The 20902-nt window shown below is 45.0% G+C and overlaps 1 long non-coding RNA gene across 46 annotated transcripts; it reads left to right on the top strand.

The window, feature by feature from the left end:
* The first annotated feature begins 361 nt into the window (after window positions 1-361).
* On the top strand, window positions 362-9819 carry LOC147975844 (uncharacterized). Of its 46 annotated transcripts, none has more exons than XR_015601130.1 (6): window positions 362-863; window positions 974-1835; window positions 1914-2220; window positions 2780-2907; window positions 4083-4181; window positions 4291-9819. It is a non-coding gene; the product is annotated as an uncharacterized LOC147975844 (long non-coding RNA). The 46 variants fall into 46 exon arrangements; XR_015601131.1 differs by having other exon boundaries at window positions 2774-2907; XR_015601108.1 differs by having other exon boundaries at window positions 363-863; window positions 974-1156; window positions 1274-1337; window positions 1425-1835; window positions 1914-4181.
* Window positions 9820-20902: the final 11083 nt, after the last annotated feature.

Raw genomic sequence — 20902 nt, 5'->3', positions numbered from 1 at the left:
ACGATCAATTGATTTTTTTTTTGCATAGCAACACATAGGCATTCAACTAAAGATCTTCTTATGTAGACAAATGCATGTCTATGCATGTATGATACTTTAGCAAATGGATAAATAAGTTTTTGATTAAGACAAATCTTGATAGCATCACATATGTAGTGTCTTTCCTTGGCAACTCACGTACCCACAAACTAAACATGAAAAATATTTTTTTCTCCCGATACAATGCACGAGTATTTTTTGCTAATAATAACAATAATAATCTCTTTAAGCACGGGTCGCGGTAGTTTTACATAAAAGTCCTTCTGTTTTTCGATAATGAACCCGCAGTCCTGGGTGAGTTAAGAAAAAACGGTTCGTGATATTTTTTTTGTCCTGCAGATCGAGCGGCGGTGCTCCGATCGGATCGGGAGCAGGAAGACAGCGGTGAGCACATAAAGGGCGCGGGCGGCACACTGCCCGGCCAAGAGGAGGAGCAGGAGGGGAGGCGATGAGGCGGGGCCGTAAGCGTCGGACGCGCTCGCTCGCCTGCAATCAACGCGGACGCAGCGGCCGTCCATGGCGGCTCGGGTCGATGCATGAGGACGATGGGAGGAGCTCGCGAGGGCCGGCACCGGGAATGGAGTGGAGGCGGGTGGATCTGGCGATTCCGCAGGGGCTGCGGCGACGAGCGGCTCCGTGGGCGGCGACCTGCAGGGTTCAAGCGACGGCTGCCATGAAGGTTGGGCGGTTGCTCTCTGTAGAGAAGGAATAGAAGGAGAGGAAGAAGGCAGGTCACTCAAAAAGCATCCACTTCCTGCCCCCTCTCTCCTCTAGCATGCCATGATGTGCGCGGCTGGACGTGTGATGTGCGTCCATGTTCATGTGTGAGGATTAGGATAGTTCTCTTGATCTTTTTCAGAAAAATTAATAGTTCTCTTGATTTGTTTGGTCTGGTTTAGTACAGAAGTGCACTTATATTGGTTTTGTGCTGCAGGATCTTCAAGACAGTAGGGACCAATTGCACCCTTGCTTCTGTTTCTGTCCTATGAACCAATCTGAGATGGCCACTAAGAAGCACTTGGCTGGTACAGAGAAATTTTCTGTAGTCTTCAAATAAAACATGCTAATCTTCTAGGATGTGCTTTTTCGAGCAGGAAGGGGAGGTGATGTGCGCAAGGTACGTCGTCGAGGAAGTGAACACCAGTTTCAGCTATATAGTGTTTTGTGGTGAATGAGAGTGTTTCATAGTTTATTATTAATCTAAATTTTGGTTTTACGCTTTTGCTTCACACAGATATTGTTGAGTAACTTTTTTCCAAACTATGTACTATACATGTGGATTTTTTTGCGGGGATACTGTATGTCCACTTCTGAGTACAAATTCTAAATTCGTATATGAAACCTGAATTCAACTCCTACCATACAAAACTAATTTTGTGGTTTAGTTGTTTAAGAGCTCAAATAGGATGTCTACTGGAACCTCAAGGAAAACGAAAAGAAGTGCAGGAGCAGGAGCTGGAGACGCAGCCGCACAAGGTCGAACCGGCCACATAGATCATTTTCTTCTGCAACTATGACAACTACAGCAAGACCTTTGTTGATGTGGCTGCCTTGAGGAAGCATGCTCATGTACATGGCGAGAGGGGATGTATGTTTTTTAGTAGCCCGGCTATTGGAAGGTACCTCTAGCTAATATGAATGAATGCTTGCATTACCAATGCATACACCAACCTTGTTGAACTTTCATGTTTTACTAGCATTGACAGACTTTTTCAGTAATTTCAGGCTTTTTATAAAGGACCTTTCTCTGTTTGGCATAGATTAATGATTTTGGTACATCCATCCATCCAATCCACGTGAGTGTTAATTGATCCTGAGAGTTTTAAGAACCCATAGGCATCAAAGTCTTGATCTTTTATCCTCTCCATGTGTAGATGCCGCTGATGAACAAATAGTGATCCAGTTTGGTCGGAGTAGATATAAGTTTGGTCTCTGCTCGAGCTCCTGCTGCTGCTTGGATTTTCCTTTTCCCCTCTCATCCAACCGTGGGTACCATCTGACCCATTTTCTTTTCGTGGTTGATTGGTGCTAATTGATTTCATCATATGGCCAATGTTTCTTGGTTAGGGGCCTGTTATTTTTTTTTGAGCTTGACGATGCCGTGGTCGCCCAGCCGATCAAATCCTCGCGCACACACAACAACTCAACTCCACGGTCTGCACACAACAGCTCAACACCACGGTTTGTACGCCACCGCCGCCGCTTGAGCAGCTCAATGGGCAATTTATGTTATGTACCTCTATATGATAATCCCTCCATAGCTATCTAGAAAAGGTTTCGATTTGAATTTGGTTAAGTTTAGTTTAGCGTGGTGATGCTTACCCTAATAAGTTGGTGTGTTGTTATACTGTATTGAATAAATGGTGGGCACTGAATTTTCCATGGATTCAGCAGAGGAGAATAATCTCACCTACTTGCTAGCTTCCCAAATGCAGTAAGCAATGAATACTTTCCAAATGAAATAGTGAAGACGCTCATTTTCAGAGCAGATGCACTCACATGTGTCTTGAATCATTTAATTTCTTTGTTTCGTGAATAAATGTTGGTTGGTGCTCTTGCTCTTTTACCATGGTAACTTTGTAAACTTCAGAATGCCTAAAGTTGGTTGCACACTCACTCGCTCAGCAATGAGCAGTGAAGTCGCCAGCTTTGCCGTTGGCTGAAGAACAACAAGGTCTTCGTTGCATGATTATTAGTTTGTTAAATATTTGTACAACATCAAAGTACTTTTTAGTTGCAGATTTGGCAATACCTAGGACCTTATGTTCCTCCAGTTCGGGGGCGGTTTAAAAGGCAGCTGTTCGAAACATGAACGAAAATGACTGTAGGTGGCATACGTATGGTACAGTCGAAGGACGTGATTGGCTGGTAAGTTTATGTGAGAAATAGTTTAAGAAATTGCATGGAAGATGTTTTAAGTTTACATTGAAATAAAGGGCGTGGACCTGTGCGTTGGGATTGGGTGCTTTTTGTTTTCCGGTTGCAACGCACAGGCACGTTTATATATACTAGTAATAATAAAGCACGGGTTGAGTCTGTCGGGTTCACCGTCACTGTGTTTTTACGAAAAGGTCCCTGTTGTTTTGGGTATTCAACCCGCAGTCCTCGTGATAAGTCAATCGAACCACTACACATGAGAGAAAAGGAAAAAAAAGACACCCTCACGAGTCACGAACCTGCCTCCCGATCCCATCTTCACCTCCATCTCGCCGCCGCCTCGCCCCTCCCCGCGCCGCTGCCTCCTGCCACGCCTTGCCCCTCCCCGCGCTGCCGCGTCCTGCCACGCCCAGCCCGGCGCCGCCGCGCGCCGCCGCCTCCTACCCCGTCGGCGCGCCTACTCTTACCCCAAGTGCCCCCATACCCGCGGCCTCCCACCGCCGGCAACAATCGATGATGCGGCCGATGACGGCTCCCCCTACCTACCACCGCTGGGATTCCTCCCCGTTGCTTCCACCTCAACAATGGTTACCACAACCCCGCCGGCTTCGCCACCAGCCACTCCTTCATCCACACAAATCATAGGAGACAGTTGCATGGGAGATCCTACGAGCATGGCCTCGACGGCACTGGCAGTGGAAGTACGCGGGTGTGGGGGCGCTTGGAAGGTCGCGGTTGAGGCATGAGGACGGCAGCAGCGGCAGTCAAAATCTTCATGAAGTTTTTCCGCTTACCCTCCCCCGGTCTGATTTCTCTCCAATCTTTGAATCCCCTCAGTTTGAACTAATGCCATGTATTTTCAGAACAATTAGTGAATCAATTGTTAGTTGAAAGATGGTTGATGCACCGAAAAAGATTGTATTGATTCAATCTAGAAAAGTCAAGATCACAATTGCAATTAAATATACATTTGTTGAGCCAAAAGTAGCAGTTACATATGCATTTGGTCAATCTTTTGGCCTCTCTCTTCATGCATTATGATTGCCATCTTGAGAAAAAAATGGAAAAACATGTAAAGCTGTATGAGTTTTTCATGTTTGCAATTTTTAGTTTTGGGGGGAATTAATGGATCCACTCGGCTTGCCCTTGAATCCAACTGTTTTTAGTTTTTAGTGTCCAGGAAAAATTCTTGAGATGATGGAAACGAATTTCCCTCTCAAGAAAAGGTGGAATACGAATGGGATGGAAAGCTAGAGCTGGAGCAGGTTGGCCCTAGACACTCGCAAAATCATTTTCAACTTTACATGTTTTATTATCATTGTTATCAATTTTTGTTCTGGACCGTGGCTTTCTGAACATCCTTTGGTTAATCAGGTAGAGCATGGTGGAGGGTCTGCTTCTACCTCTCTAGCCTCTCGACTGGATCATATATGTTTTGCGGCTTCGCGGCTCCATTAATGGCAGTAGGGCGCTTGTGTCATCCATGTCTGATTCGTGCAACCATCATCTGTAGCATTTGCTGGAGCCATCATCCCAAACAGTTTCACTGATTCTCAGGTAAGCAACGTGATTTTTCCATGTGTTGACTCAATCTAGAAAAGTCAAGCTTACAAATGCTTTAAGGGATGGTTGATGGAATTGAATCACAGGAGTATTGGTCGTCCAGACCTTTTTAGGGACCTTCTAAGAGTTAGATTTGACATGAAATCAATTGTTTTCTACATTGTACTGTCATTGCTAGGGACCAAAAGGTATTCCATCACCGGGTTCATCAGATTGAAATCCTCTCTTTTTGTGTGGTTTAGTCAACTTGATTTTCCTGTATGGTACTGTTGGGGTCTAGATTGAAGTTATCTCAGCTATTGGGTGCCTCTGAAGATGCGTTTGTGTTAGATACATACATGCAAAGTTAGAGCATCTCCAGCCGTTGGCCCCCTAGGACGCATAAAAATCGCCCCCTGGGGGCGAGCCGGCGACACAACCGGCGCTGGGGGCGGTTTTGTGCCCAGTCGTCGCCCCCAGGCGCCGATATTGGCCCACTTTTCATCCCCCTTTCGGCGAATAAAGGGCCCATATGGGCGAGAATAGGCCCATATTCGGCGTGGTTCGCCGTGGCTCGTCGTTGAATTATGAACATAAATATTATTTTATCACATATTTAATCGCAAAAAATCAAATAGTTCAACAAAATAGTACAACAACAAATAGTTCAATACAAATTATATAGTTCAACAAATAAAAACTCATATTTCATCACACGTCGCGCCCGACGTCACCCTTGAGCCTCCATAGGTGCTCCACCAGATCATGTTGCAGCTCATGATGCACCTGTGGGTCACGGATCTCCTGACGCATACTGAGGTAGGCAGTCTAGGTTGCCGGTAGCTGGTGATCAACTTCGGCTAGAGGACCCTGCCTGTAATATGGTTCAGTGTTAAACACTGGGTCTTCTTGCTCGCTCTCGATGATCATGTTGTGCAAGATGACACAACAAGTCATGATCTCCCACATTTGATCTTTCGACAAGGTCTAAGCGGGGTACCGGACAACAGCAAATCGAGATTGGAGCACACCAAATGCCCGCTCAACATCCTTCCTGCAAGCCTCCTGAATCTTCGCAAACCAGGCGTTCTTGCCTCCTGGCATGGGGTTTGAGATGGTCTTCACAAATGTCGACCATCTCGGATAGATGTCATCAGCTAGATAGTATCCCTTGTTGTAGTGCCGCCCATTGATCTCGAAGTTCACCGGAGGAGAATGACCTTCAACAGGCTTGGCAAAGACAGGAGAGCACTGCAGCACGTTGATGTCATTGTGAGTTCTTGGCATACCAAAGGAGTGCCAAATCCAGAGGTCCCGTGTGGCCACCGCCTCAAGTACCACACTGCAACCACCTTTGGCGCCTTTGTACATCCCCTGCTAAGCAAATGGGCAATTCTTCCATTTCCAATGCATGCAGTCGATGCTTCCAAGCATCCCAGGAAATCCTCTTGCTGCATTCTGTGCTAGGATCCGAGCAGTGTCTTCCGCATTGGGTGTTCTCAAGTATTGCGGTCCAAACACTGCCACCACTGCCCGACAGAACTTGTAGAAACACTCTATGCTGGTGGACTCGGCCATGCGCCCATAGTCGTCGAGTGAATCACCGGGAGCTCCGTATGCAAGCATCCTCATCGCTGTCGTGCACTTCTGGATCGAGGTGAATCCAAGTTTACCGGTGCAATCCATCTTGCACTTGAAGTAGTTGTCGAACTCTCGGATGGAATTCACAATCTTGAGGAAGAGCTTTCGGCTCATCCGATAACGGCGCTGAAATGTTTTGTCGCCGTGAAGTGGAGCATCGGCGAAGTAGTTGGAGTAGAGCATGCAGTAGCCTTCGAGACGATGCCGGTTCTTTGCTTTCACCCGCCACGGTGCCGAGCCACCTCGCCGCGGCTTTTCATTGCTCGCCAGCAGCTGGGCGAGGGCAGCGAGCACCATGAGATGCTCTTCTTCCTGGACGTCGGCCTCGGCTTCCTCCTCCGGCAGCGCGGCGAGCGCTTCCTTGTCATCCGAGTCCATCGCCGAGGCAGGCAAATCGCCAAACACCTTGCGCCCGGTGGGCGTGCACCCGCCGCTAAACTGCCCCTCCGCGGCCGGACACGGCGGCCGGAAACGCCCAGCTGCTGTTGGAGGGGCTGCCGCGGCGAACCTCTGCTATTTTTCCGGCGGGGAATGGCTATCAAGCGGTGAAGGGCGGCGCCGGGATATCGCTAGTGGCGGCCGAGGGCGTGGGGGGGGGGGGGTGGGAGGCGAGTCGGGGAAGAAAATCTTGACTTTTCATTTGACGGTGTGGGCCAGCCGCGCTTTTCCCTTGCGCCGGAGCCCCCGATCGCCCCCCAGTGCGCCGGGTTCGGCCTGCGAGCGCCGGGCGGATAAAAGGGCCGAACTGGCGCTTTTCGTCGTCCTGGGGGCGCGACTGGGCGTTTTTTTGGCGCCGGCGCCGAAAAAGTGGCCTGGGGGGCCTGTTGGGGGCGCGGCTGGAGATGCTCTTAGTTCCTTAATAAAAGTATTATGAGCACCCGGCTCCAATTTGTTCTTTGAACTAATGAGATATGGTACAGTAGTACTACAGCAGATCTGAAGCAAGATGCTTTGCCTGTTTCTATTATCCTGCACAATAAACAATATGTTTGTCCTCACCATAGTTGTGGAGCACAGACTCTTGAAACCATCTGTTCTCTTGCTACCCCCCAAAAATTCATCTATTCTAACCATTAGCCATACAATTGTATAGAACGACCATATAAATGGGATTCTGTCTGATGTAAACCAATTAAATAGAAATCAAGTTGATTTGATTATATTTCATGTCCATAATGGTTTTCTCTTGGTCCAGAAAACATAAACATGTACATGCTACTCATTGCGAGAGGATATGAGGATTTCTGCTATTATAATGATAGAATGACAGCAGCACCTCAAGCATGTAACTGTGGAAGTTAGTCTTTGTTACCTAACTTGAATGTTATTGTAACCATAAATATGTCCTAAGAATTCGGGTAAGAATGATGCATGTAATTGTTGAATGTCTACAGACGTAGCTCTCTTAATCCTGCAAAAGTTAGTCATAAAGGTGAGTAAGATTATTGTAATTTCACTTTTCTCTAAAGATGCTTATCCTATTTACTATATGTCTCTTTGACCTATCAACGGAAGTGTACGAATTCATTAAGTTCTCTTCGCAAGGTGTTTTCTTGCGATACATCACAAGCTGGTAGCTTGTAAGAGAATGATCAGTTCAGTAACTTTTAGTTACGATGCCTGCAACATTGGGATTTATATACAATGTTTTTTATCCTTCCATACTTATATGGTTCACGCAGATTATGGACACCCAATACTATTCACAAATAACGCTCTAATATTGTCGTTCAGCAAAAGTTATTTTCCCATGGAAAACAGGAGGATTTCAATTTGCTAGGGCTCATAGAATGTCACAAGAAAGATGATTTTTGGATTAAACTTGATATCGATCAGACTGGTTTATATAAAGTGATGATGAGGAACTTGCATCACGACTTAGGCATGCAGTTGAGACCAACACACTTGAGTGCAATAGACAGATATGGTAGAACTCTTGCATGGTTTCTTACAACTGTACAAGTCTTCTCCTATTGAACTATTCTCACATTATTACTGTCTGATCAATACAGGTGTACTTGATGACACATATGCCCTCTGTATGGCTGGTAAATAGAAGGTGGTCATGTTGCTGCATTTGATTGTTCCGTACAAGACTGAGACTGAGTATTCTGTGCTTGCCACATGCCATCAACATACTATTCCCATTCTAATTAATTTTTTATGTTCCTAAACTTGATTTTGTTCTTGCCTTTATAGACAAGCCTGAGCATATTTGAGATGATGGCTATTGCTGCACGTGAAGAGTTGGTTTATATGAAGAAGTTTCTAATTAACTTCCTTTAGCCATTTGTGCAGTAAGTTATTTGCTTTTATCATTGTGTAGTGGAAAGATAGTTTATCTGTATGCCTTTGCTTGCCAAAAACGAATAGTTATGGTAGGAAGTTGAACTAGCTATGACGATCTGAGCAGATGGAATGTTGTCCGGCATTGCCAATACATTGAGTAATTCAGCTGTAAGTCTATAAGCAGTTCTCTTCAAAAGAGAAAAATATATAACATGATTCAGTGAATGGCCGCCCCTTCTATTTAACTAACACTAACACTGCAATTATATTCACCGCAAGTACAATTCACGTACATATGCAGTTCGATTCCATGTGAAGTCAATGACTGATTATCTATGAATTTCTTCAGGTTTGATTGGTGGACTTGCATTTAACAAAGAAGATATGTTTAATTATAGGGAATTTTTGAGGTAATATCTATCTAAGTTGTTTTGCTTGCTGCTACTGCAATTGTTATTCTAGGTTGGTTTGCTTCCTCCTGCTATTATTTTAGATTTATTGATATTGCTTTTTTTTTCTTTAGAGAGATAAATTTACTCGATCATGCCCCATTGCCCCGAGGGCCCTGAGCTCACGTGACCATCCTAAAATGACCCATCCTTTTTTCTCATGAGGGATTGTTTGTCCAATGACACAGTTTGTCGACTTGGCCAACCGTGCTTCATAGGAACTGATGCTCTCCCGTTGCAATGCACGGGCATTTGACCTCAAGTTCACATGAGTCGTGCTTCTTTACCTTCAAAAGACGTATGATACTCAGCAGATCAATTGGTGCCATCTCCAGATTCCTCTCATCATGTTGTTTCATTTATCTTAACAAGTTTCACTCGGAGATGCACGCATGAAACATGCTATTTTTTTAGTGCGCATCAAACATAGTGAAGATTGCTTTTCTTGTGAAAAAGAAAAGTTATCGTTCTAAAGATCTGTACTCTGAATCCTAGATCTCATGCTTTGTTTTTTTGCATAGTTTTTTAGGCCTGGTGAGTATCAAATGCCATGAAAATTCAAGAATTTCATGGGAAGAACGAAGACAGCTAGCAAGATTGGGTTCTCCAAGGAATGCCCATACAAACTGGCTATGGGGACGGTGATTCAAGGGATGGAACCGCGATCATGCTTAGCCAGTTCGGCAGTCCAAAGTGGAGTTGTAACTAGCTGGTGCTCAAACACCCAATGCAGAGTTTTGCATGCGTATGAGAGTATGAGGAAATCTGCAGCACCATGATAAGCATGTACATAGATCTGCCTCCTTTTTTTACAATAAGAATAATGTGGAAACTTCTAGCCTTCTAGAACAAGCATGGTAGCTTATTTAACTTTGTTATAACAAATATTGTATATGGTCAGTCGAGGATAAAAGTCTATTTATCAACTTGGTTAATCTGGTTGCAGTCAAGAAGAAATCTAGGGGGTGCTTCTTTCACTTCAGTATTTGCCATTGATATTGGCAGTTCTCTATAGTACTCTTATTTGTATTACTTTTACCTTTTTTCCTCCATGTTTGAGTACTTGCATTGCTATTGCTTCTGACTTTATTCCTATGATGCATGCTGCTGACGACAACGCCTCAATGTGAATGTTTTAATCATTTGATAAACGTTCTGGAACCCGTGACCAATACTTCTTAGACTGTTGACAGTGGGGAGTAACATAGAGTAGTAACTTGCCGATGTTACTAGTCTATGTTACTACCTCCATAGTGGGTAGTAACATATGAGTGGTATCATAAAAGAGTTTATTTATTAGGCTATAGACTCATTATGCCTTGAAATGTGTGATGTTATAGTAACTATCTAAGTTACCACAAACCCCTCTCTCCTCATTAATTAGATGTCACATAAGCAATTTTCAATTTTGTATTGAAATGTATGATGTTACTAGTTAAGTTACTTCCATTGTGACTAGTCTTATTGAATTTTAAGTTTGGTCACCCATATACCGTTAGGTGCTATAACAAGGCTATTGTTAAGATCATCATTAATCATGTCTGCCCATCTGCGATGACTACTCGGTGACCCAAAACCAAACGACGAGTCCATTCAGTCTAATGGCTCCACTCATGGTGGTATTAATCGCCCACAAGTAACTGATGAACTTAAGGGCGGCAATTTGCATTTGTCCATTGATCTCCCTGCTCCAGCTACATTTGCCAGTCCGTTCGCGCCACGGTGTGTGCCAGGAGCTCCTCTATAAAAGCCCTCTCCTCTTGTCCTCGAATTCCTTTCAAAGCACCCCCAATTCACCCCGCAATACAGCCTCATCTCTGCTGTTTTTCGCCTACCGTCGCCTCATGTGAGCACCCCGATCCAATTCCTGCCACCAGACGAATCCTCTCACCACAGCCAGTCTCCTAGACATCTTTTCCTGTCCATTTGTCGTTGTTAGCCGCACGCTCAACAACACCATGCCGTTGCTCCATTCGGGACTGACGTCATCATCACCCGTTGACCATCCGTCGTGTCCGTCCACATCATGGTGTTCCTTCATCACCAGGAGCGTCACGCACCACCGTCTCTTCATCACCGGAGTTCAACGACGCCTACACACACCTAGCACGTCCATTTTATCTTCAATGACTCCATCTGCGATGACTACTCGGTGACCCAAAACCAAACCTAACCTATAGGCCGATTTTGATGATGCTAGGAATGATTTGATGTTTATATTAGTCGTCCAGTAGAATTATTTTGAGTGCATATTATGAACGAGTGCATATGTATAATTTGTAGTAGTTTAAGTCATATAAAATCATTCCACATTAATATGATCATGTCTATTCCATGCGTAGGTGTTGTTAACTTATTTTGAGTTATTAGGATTGGTCGTAGAATTTCTAGAGCTAGTTTTACATTTTTTTTGCGATGCATGTTAGTCGAGTGTGATAATTTTGGTATTGTTCATAGATATAGTATATGCATGCGTATTTGTTTTGATAATATTTTCATGCTTAGTAACATTATGTTTTAGTAATTGCGATAGGAGTGTATAATCATTGTTTAATTATTAGGATTGAGTTTTAGGTTGAGTTGAGATGCATAACATATGAATGATGTTACTCTCCATTATTTTATTTCATGTTGTGATCATGCCATGACTAGATTATTGTTGTTCCTTTTGTGACATATGTATTTAGATTATTTTCTTTTAGATGCCACACAATTTGTGCCTATAATGATTTGGTACCATTTTAGAATCATGTTGTCGTTGGATCCCATGTAGCTTGTCTAGGTTATATTATGAAGTTAGATAGCTTGGTTGGCATGTACGATGCTTGTTTTCGAATGCAATACTTGGTGTTTTGTTTAGATGCTATTAACCATTTCATATATTTAGCTTTTATCTAAATATTTAATTGTGGTTACATATTGTATTTCTCATGCCATGATGAGCCATGTCTTGCAAATGCATAGGATAGTTTATTATTTTGTGTTCATGTCTTGTCATTCATTATGTGTTTATTTTCTTTGTTAGCCCGAGGTATATATAATGGGCACTTTTAGAGTTTAATTAGCTAAGTCGGTTTAGAAGGTTAGTTGTGGTGGCCAAGTTTTGCTTAGTCACGATAGACCTAAACCTAATCAATCCATTGAATTCCTTCTACTCACCTTCAACCGTGCTACCTACCTTTGAATTCCGTATCTATCCAGACCTTGCTACCCATCTTTCCTATATTTTTATTTAATTTGGATGTTATTTGGATTTAATTGATTATGTATTTATTATTCCTTCGCTGTTACTACGTGTAGGAGGTGATGGTATGGGAGAGGAACACTACGAGGAGGACGGAAACGGGGGACTCGACAACAAAGGCATGCCTCCTTCTTTGATCATACTTATCCTATGTTTACAAAATTGCATTGTGTTTTATGGTTTATATGCATGCTATTTTAATTCTTGTAACTAGCGTTTCGATTGACACGTTACCTTGATCCGCTTGTCGCCTATTTACTTGACACTTATATAGTTACAGTAGAGCAGAAATGCTTAGCCATGCTTATCACCCTATAGGTGCTTTGTTGAATGACCTCTAAGTCATTGACCGTTGAAACTTATCGCTGAGCTAGGCTAGTTGGCCTTGTTAACCTTCTCTATCCTCTTCTACTCTAGGTGAAAATTACCACCTGAATACTGGCGTGAGTGATAGCTGAATTAAGGATTGAAGGAGCGATTGGCTTCCCTTCACAAGTTGAAGGGGGCAATCAGTCGTTCGTGCCACATAAGACCTAATAAGTCTTGGATTTGAAGATTGTGATTATAGTACAACAACATGCTATATGGGCACTGGCTTGGTCAAGTAAGCTAGTCAGCCTTAGGTGTCAATGTTGCCGTATCGCAAATGGGGTAGCCGCCCTGTGGGGAGTATCCTCGACATAGATGGGGGGAACCGGTTTGAGGACATACTCTCTGTTCCATGCACCAGACCCGGTGGGCATGTCACATCTTTGGGGATCTAGTGCAAAGACCTCGTCACAATCTCCCTGCTGGTATGCCAAATGGTGTACTATACCAGCGGCAACTCGTGGAATCAAGACGGGATTGTGTCGTGTGGGTAAAGTGTACGACCTCTGTAGAGTGTAAAACTATTCAAATAGCCGTGTCCATGGTCAAGGACAACACATGAATCTTTCTTGATGTATAGGACATGTCTTGCTTATTCCCTTTTTATCCCTATTCTTGAAACCCATGAAGGACTTGAGTTGATCGAGGATCCTCACATTGATGGAAGTTATTCTGAGATAAAACATTTTTCATATAAAACTGCTATCGTCCAGTTACTATGTTATCTCAAAAAAAATTAGCTTTTATGCAAATGAGCCACACAACCTTCCTTTGAAGCCACACGTAGCTATTAGGTCTTTCCCCGAGGGAGGCATGTTGAGTACGTATTGTACTTATGGCAATACTTTTGTTGAACAACAGATATCTATGAAGATGAGGGCGTCAACTATGACCATTATGACGATCATGAGGAGTGAGGACACGTTGACTACATCGACTGCCTATGGCTGAGATGGAGTCGCTACGTAATTATATATTCCACTGTGTTTCTGACTGTAATAAGACATTTCACTGTGTATGCCTTGTGGCAGGAGTTATTAAACTTATACTTGTTTTTATGTTCTATAATGATACCATTTTGCTGTGTTGTCAAGTTGATCCTGGATTGACAAATATACACATGAGGGTCTGAAAATAATTTCTGGGTTCTCACAGAAGTGGTATCAGAGCCGACGTCGACCAAGTAACATGGCCTTAGTTAGAAATGGAAAGCCTTAGGATTTATTTTTCAAAATATTGTTTCATAAGTTTTCTAGTATGTCACTTCTATTTTCTCTTATTAAAAATTGTTTACTAATTCTCTTCTTATTCGAGTATGTAGATGGTGATATCATCCTCACGCCGGATTGAGCAGTTTGGCAACCTCGATCGTCATTTGTGGTACATGCTCACACGCTTGGGCTTCAATAAGGATCCAAAGGTTTCCGGACACTCCTACTGCATGATCGGGGGCGACGAACATTTCAAAGTCAACTTGGTGTTGTATCCGAGGATGGAACAGACCAACGGTTACCGATTCACATACGATGGAGAAGACTTCTTTGATGCTATCATTGGAGTTGTTCATCAGGTGATGCATCAGATAGCCAGACTTCATCAGGACGAGCTGAGGCACACCTCGTTCTGGTACTTCACTTTCCATATTAGGGATGGAGCGGTTTAGCAGATCTTAGATTACATGGAGGAGGATGATCCCATGATCATTCGTATGGCTTCACTTATCTTTGTACTTGAGCAAAACCTTGCTATTACTACGACTATGCTGGAGGAGAACCGTCATCGCTTAAAGTTTTACCAGGAGCGTGTGGAGACACTTGAGGAGAGATTGGTGGAGGCGAACACTTCCTTAGCCACTGCACATGAAGCACGGGAGGCCGCTGAGGTAGTTGCAGAGCAGAGTATCATCGCGATGAATGCTATGCTTGCCATGGAGAATGGTGACTAGAAGGAGATGCCACCAGAGGACCCTACACCTCCTCCACGACAGAGGCTTCATCCACACATCAAGATTACACAGACGAAGAAGAGCGTCCTAGTGAAGAAGTGTTGCCTGATACGTCGCACCATTGCACCTTCAGCACCGCCCGCACTTCCAGCACCACCGACTCACGAGCAGCAGCTCGACGACACCGAGGAGGAGACAGATCCTGAGGAGAGGGTTCCTGCTACAACATAGGGGACCACATCGCCATTGTCCGGGCTTCTCTTTGCACCAGCACCTACCCACCAGTACGATGGATATCTCACCGAGTAGATGGACTATAGGAACCATCAGATATCTATGATGATGCAAGTGAAGTTATTTATTTGCACGTTTGCTATTTTCAAGGTAGACTATACAGATATATGTGATATAGCTACTATGTTATCCAGTACTTTCATGACTGGGTGTTTTAATTGGATTTTATTTGGAGTTCAGTTGATGCTTTTATTTGTTCATTTGTTATCATATTGGGTTTATGGGTTAGATATTTCCTTCTCTTCTATTCTAACACCGGGAGGCCAACAAGATGGATACTAACCATAGAGGTAGTGGTCACGGAGCATGCAGACGTGGTCGTGGACGTGGACGCGGTCGTGGACCGACTTTTGAGGAACTCATATTTGAAGAAAACTTTGAGGAGGGACATTTCCATGATACCGACTCCGACTCTGAAGGAGAGGATGTGCCACCACTGCCGCTGCCACCCAATATGGCACATATGATGTTGATGCAAACCCAGATACTTCAGCAGCTTGCAGCCAGCGTTGCGAACCAGAACTAGGGTCAACCACCACAGTCGGGATTTTGCTAAGTTCATGAGGGCAAAACCGCCAACTTTTGAGGGATCGTCGGATCCTATTGATGCTGCTGATTGGCTGAAGGACATCAAGAAGACACTCAACTTGGTGTGACGCCCCCGATTCAGTTGTACACTAATCATACACGCAAATGTGTACGATCAAGATCAAGGATTCACGGGAAGGTATCACAACACAACTCTAGACACAAATGAAAATAATAGAAGCTTTATATTACAAGCCAGGGGCCTCGAGGGCTCGAAGACATAAGCTCGAATACAAACGAGTCAGCGGAAGCAACAATATCTGAGTATAGACATAAGTTAAAAAAGTTTGCCTTAAGAAGGCTAGCACAAAACAACTATGATAAAAAAGGCGAGGCCTCCCGCCTGGGAGCCTCCTAACTACTCCTGGTCGCCGATGTCTGTCACATAGTAGTAGGCACCCTCGGGGTAGTAGTAGTCATCGGTGGTGGCGTCTGGATCCTGGGCTCCACCATCTGGTTGCGACATCCGAGAAGAATGGAAAAGTGGGAAAAGAGGGATCAAAGCAACCGTGAGTACTCATCCAAAGTACTCGCAAGCAATGATCTACACTACATATGCATCGGTGTCAAAGAAATGGGTAGTATTTGTGGACTGAACTGCAGAAAGCCAGAAGAGAAGAGGAAATCCTAGCCTATCGAAGACTAGCATCTTCAAGCATCTTGCAGCATTAGAAGAGATAAGAGTATCATATTATAATAGTAGTAAGTATATTGTAACCTCGCCCAGAGATCACTTCCTTGACTCCCTGCGAGAAAATAATCCCAGAGTCATCATTTCCATTACATGCCTCAGCATCAAGTTCTAGTTGTATTGATTGGGATACAACTCAGAGCATCCGTTATCATGGACCTGGCTATTCGAATAGATAACACTTCCCTGTAGGGGTGCACAAACTTACCCAACACGCTCGATCAACTCCGGCCGGACACACCCTCAGGTCATGACCGGCCTTAGCTGATCAACACACCACAGTCCTACCTAGGCTCATCAAAGAGCCTAGCATTTCGGTCTACATCCTAAGCGCGCAGGGGTCTTGGGCCCATCGCCCTTTGCCCTCCTGCACGTTGCGTACACGGTCGGTGAGTAGACCTAGCTACCTCCTTAAATAAGGCAGGTGCTTACGCAGTCCAACCCAGCGCGCGCTGCTCCATTGCTGACCACTACTAGGAAAAACCTTATACACAGAAGTTTATCAGTAGCGTGGTCTAAAAAGATGCGCTACTGCTAATTAGTAGTAGTGAGGGGCATAAAAACCGCACTACTACTAAGCTGATAGTAGTAGCGAGGGGTATAAATCCGCGCTGCTACTAAGTGATTTCCACCATGCCCCCGGGACAGGCAATAGTAGTAGCGAGGGGTATAAAACCTGCGCTACTACTAAGTAAGTAGCTATAGCGCAGGAAAGACCCCCACGCTACTACTAAGCGCGTCCACTACTGCACCATCCACCCCGGCTCGATCCACTCCCACCCCACCACTCTCTCTCTATCTCTCTCATCCTAAAAAAACTCTCTCCCCACGATCCACTCCAACGGCACCTGTTCCTCGGTCCACTCCACCCCGGCTCCTCTCCCCACGATCTCCTCGCCGCCGCCCCCACCCACGCCGACCGGTTCCGGCGAGCACCGGCCGGGTGCAACGCTCCCCCAAGCCCACTGCCAGCGCCTCCCACCTCACCAGCAGCCGCTGCCTCTCTCGGCACCCGAAGCCCAAGCTCAGGCCGTCGCGACCCACCCGCTATGCCCCGCGTTCACACGCAAGATCCGCGTCCTGCATTCATGGCCAAGCGGGCATCCATGCACGGATCCTCCTCCTCGCCGTGCTCTTGTGCCGGCCCCGAACCCTTGCTTCAACTCACGCGCGGACATCGTGTTTGGAATGTACAAGTGCCCAAGTACTCATCGGCCTCGGGCCCAAGTGCTCTGCAAGTCTGCAGGTCCTCCTCCTCGTGCCCAAGTCTGAATTTTTGATCTTTTTGGTCTTACTAGTGTATTACTGTATTTGTCTCTGAAATTTTGATGCATTGAGTACTGTAAGTTAGGGGAACCCCTGGAGTCTGATTTAATTTGAACTGTCAAGTTTTATTAGACTGAATCACACTTGAAGCGGTAGTAATCCTTTAAAGGATGTGAACTGCAGTTGTGGCATTATGCGGTGGTGCTAAATACTCCAAATTAACAAGGTGATTCTTCTCCAGATTAATTACTTCTAGTAGTCCTATTATTGACAAGGTCAAGGTGCACTGACTGACAGTGGCATTTACAGTATTTGTGCAGCCCACTAGGCAGTGTTCAATTTACTCTTTTTGTTATGGCTTCAGAGCACTGATCGGCTATGGTTGGTGCAGCAAAAGCTTTGATCATCGAACTGATTGCTATGGCTGTGCAGCATTCTACTTCCAGGAATTCTCCTGATGAACCTGACATGATTTCTTGGTAGGGGTTCAATATTCACTAGTCTACTAAGTCCAAGTATCAGTAGCATTTTCTTCTTCTTTTTCTCTGTCTATGTATAGATGTTGTAGGATCTCATTATAGAATGGATCTGGCATACGAAAATCCCTCTTAAGACTCAATGCTTACTAATCAGAAACAATTGATAGGCAATACTCTATGATCCTTGATTGAATTGAAATTGCTTAGATGGATACTGTCTTTTTCTATAGATGGATCCTCGATCGGTCTTAGTTTGGTCTTGCCGCGCTACTACTATTTCATTACTAGTAGCGTGGGTTTGCACCCGCACTACCACTAAATCGTTAGTAGTGGCGTGGGTTTACCCGCGCTACTACTAACTATTAGCTGTAGCATGATACTAGTAGCGCAAGTACCCGTGCTGCTAGTAGCCATTTTACCCGTGCTGCTAGTAGCCTTTTTCCTAGTAGTGGCCGTTCGAAGAGCTTTTGGCTGATACATACGACGCAGAGTGCCCATACTTATCCCCGCGTGGTGGTGAGTGCGAAAAGGCCAGAGGCCTACTCGGATCAAATATCCAAACCGTTAGTATCTTGGTAGTGCGCGGTAACGAGCAGAGACTCACGATCATGTGACCTCGTCACCCCGTCTCGTGGGCTTACGGCAAGGGCTAAGAAGGCCTGACCGTGCCACGTAATTATCTCTTGGGTACCCTCCAGGTCAACCCGACTTCACATCACTCGCGGGTACCCCTCAGGGCCGACCCGATGTCATCATGGTTCTATGGTAAGTCAAAGTAACCATGTCTTTGAAACAACAAGGGGGAAACCCAAGAAATCACCCTCGATGGATTCCCACTCGATGTAACCATCAAGGTGAACTTGGAGGAATCACCCTTGTTGGTCCACACTTGAGGGGTTGCACGATAGAGTCGTTATTGGGAGTGGTGAAGGAGGAATCACCCTCAATGACCACGACCGAATAACTACACTACAGGGTTAACATCAGAAGTCCTGATGAGGTATCACCCTCGGCACTCAATAATAACTATGCAAAATCGTACAACTAAGGGGGGTGATGCAGTGTCGGCTCCTAGACATCGATCACGTTGATCGAGTCATCGAACATAAAGCGGGGAAACCGCGACAAGGTGGGGGGTTCACTGATGGATCTCTAACCAACCTATACTAAGCAGTTTAGGATAAACAGGTAAGGTATCAAAGCAGGTAACAAAAACAGGCTATGCATCAGAATAGGATCATACAAAAGCAGCAGTAGCAGTTCTAATGCAAGCATGAGAGGGAAAGAAATGGGCGATATTAGAATGAACAAGGGGGGCTTGCTTGCCTGGAAGCTCTGCAGTGAGTTACGGACCCACGAAAGTGAAGTAGTCGATCACCATGTCAACGGTGGTCTCGGGGTCTATCGCAGTATCGGGGTCTACCGAAAAAGAAGCAACAAAGGGGAAACAAATAAATAAAAGAGCAAACAATAGCACCACAAAGCATGACATGGTAAAACGCTGTGCTAGGGGTGACCTAACGCGGCACTACTTGATACATGCGAAGGGGAAAACATCCGAGAATGTTTTCCCGGATTTTGGCATTTTTCAAACAGATGAAAGATGGGAAAAGGTTCCATGTTCGTCATGCTAGAGGCACGTGACAGATGAACGGAGTGCATATTCGGATTCCTCTTATTTTTCTGATCATTTTTCACATATAAATTATTTTCATCTAAGTTATGGTTATTTTTCTATTAATTTTCAAAATTTTAACAATATTTCAGAATTTCTGCTTTTGTTTTAATTCAAGTTGACCAAGTCAATTCGACTGGTCAAATAGGTAGGGGTGGTCCACATGTCATATGCTGTACCTAAAATAAATAAAACTAACCTAATTAAATGGGACCCACATGTCATAGGGTAGCAACTAATTTAACTAGTACTAATTAGCCCCTAATCTAACCTACTCCTAATTAACTGGGTCGGCCATTGGCACAGCCGTGCCTCACGTTCAGTGGCTGTGCCACGGTTGTGTGGGCATGGTCAGCATGTATGGGCGCTAAGCAACAGCGGCCATGGCCATGAGCAGCAGCAGCAGCTATTTAAACCAATAAAGAGCCTAGCCAACTCTCCCTCACAGAGCTCCTTCGATTTCGTCACTTCTGGGCCGTTGTATGCTGGTCAAACAGTTCGTTGGCGTGCTCCTTCACGTTGGATCATCGCTGGCGTCGTTGCATTCTGTTTTGACTGGGCGGTGAAATCGCTGGGGCGAATGGCTTGTGGGCTCATGCTTCGTGCTGATAGGCTTGGTCAGTCATTTCTAGGTGGTGATGCAGCCTCTCCTCACACGCTGTGTGCGCGTCGCGTGATTCGCTCGTAGGAGACTGCATTTTGCTGTTCCCTCTTGTGTCTCGGCGGGTTGAACAGGAAAGAAAGGGGGTGGACCGACGCGTGCACACCCACCTCTGTGTTCTCATGTATGACCTGTGGATCAGGATGTTTGCTGGTCCTACATGTTAGTGTTTTTTTGAGGGGAGGTCCTACATGTTAGTTAGTGGGCTTATTTTCATCCATGTCGTTTCGTCCCGTCTGGGTTACGGAGAGTTGTTGGGCTGACCGATTCACAACGTTATGCCAGGGCAGGCTCCTAGGCCATGCCGCATCTCTTCCGTTGTACGTTTCCCTTTCTTCTGCGTCATTCGTTACCTTTTCTTTTGTCTCTCATTGACACCGAGCTTGGGCCCGTGGCCATATATGGTCCCGCTGGTCTGTGTGCCGGGCGGTTGGCTGCGTCGCGTCCCGTCGGTGGCTGCTTAGAGCAACTCTAGCAGACCTCGCATCCCGCCGTCCCGCAAAACACGTTTGCAGTTCGCACAAAACCGCTTTTTTGCGGGCCGGCTTGGACGGCCACAGATGCAGACCCCTCAAACGGACCTGTAAAAAAGCATATTCGCAGAATATGCTTTTTTATGGGTCGACTTTGCGGGGTCTGCTCTTTGCGCCGCTGCATCCCGCATCTCATCGGCCCGCAAATATTAAATCCAACATAATACAATAATCGAAAGCAAAACTTAATTATTCAAATCAAACATAATACAATAATCATCCACATTACAAATAATTATTCAAATCACCATAGCAAACTTAAATAATGCAATACAAAACTTGTCATGAATACAAATACAAATGAATTCAAAAATAAGTCA

Source organism: Triticum urartu, chromosome 4A (genome assembly GCF_056163025.1).
Source record: "Triticum urartu cultivar PI428250 chromosome 4A, HENAU_Tu73, whole genome shotgun sequence".
NCBI classification, from domain to species: domain Eukaryota; kingdom Viridiplantae; phylum Streptophyta; class Magnoliopsida; order Poales; family Poaceae; genus Triticum; species Triticum urartu.
The sequence above is the reverse complement of the archived record's forward strand: the minus strand, read 5'-3'. Positions and strand labels throughout refer to the sequence as shown.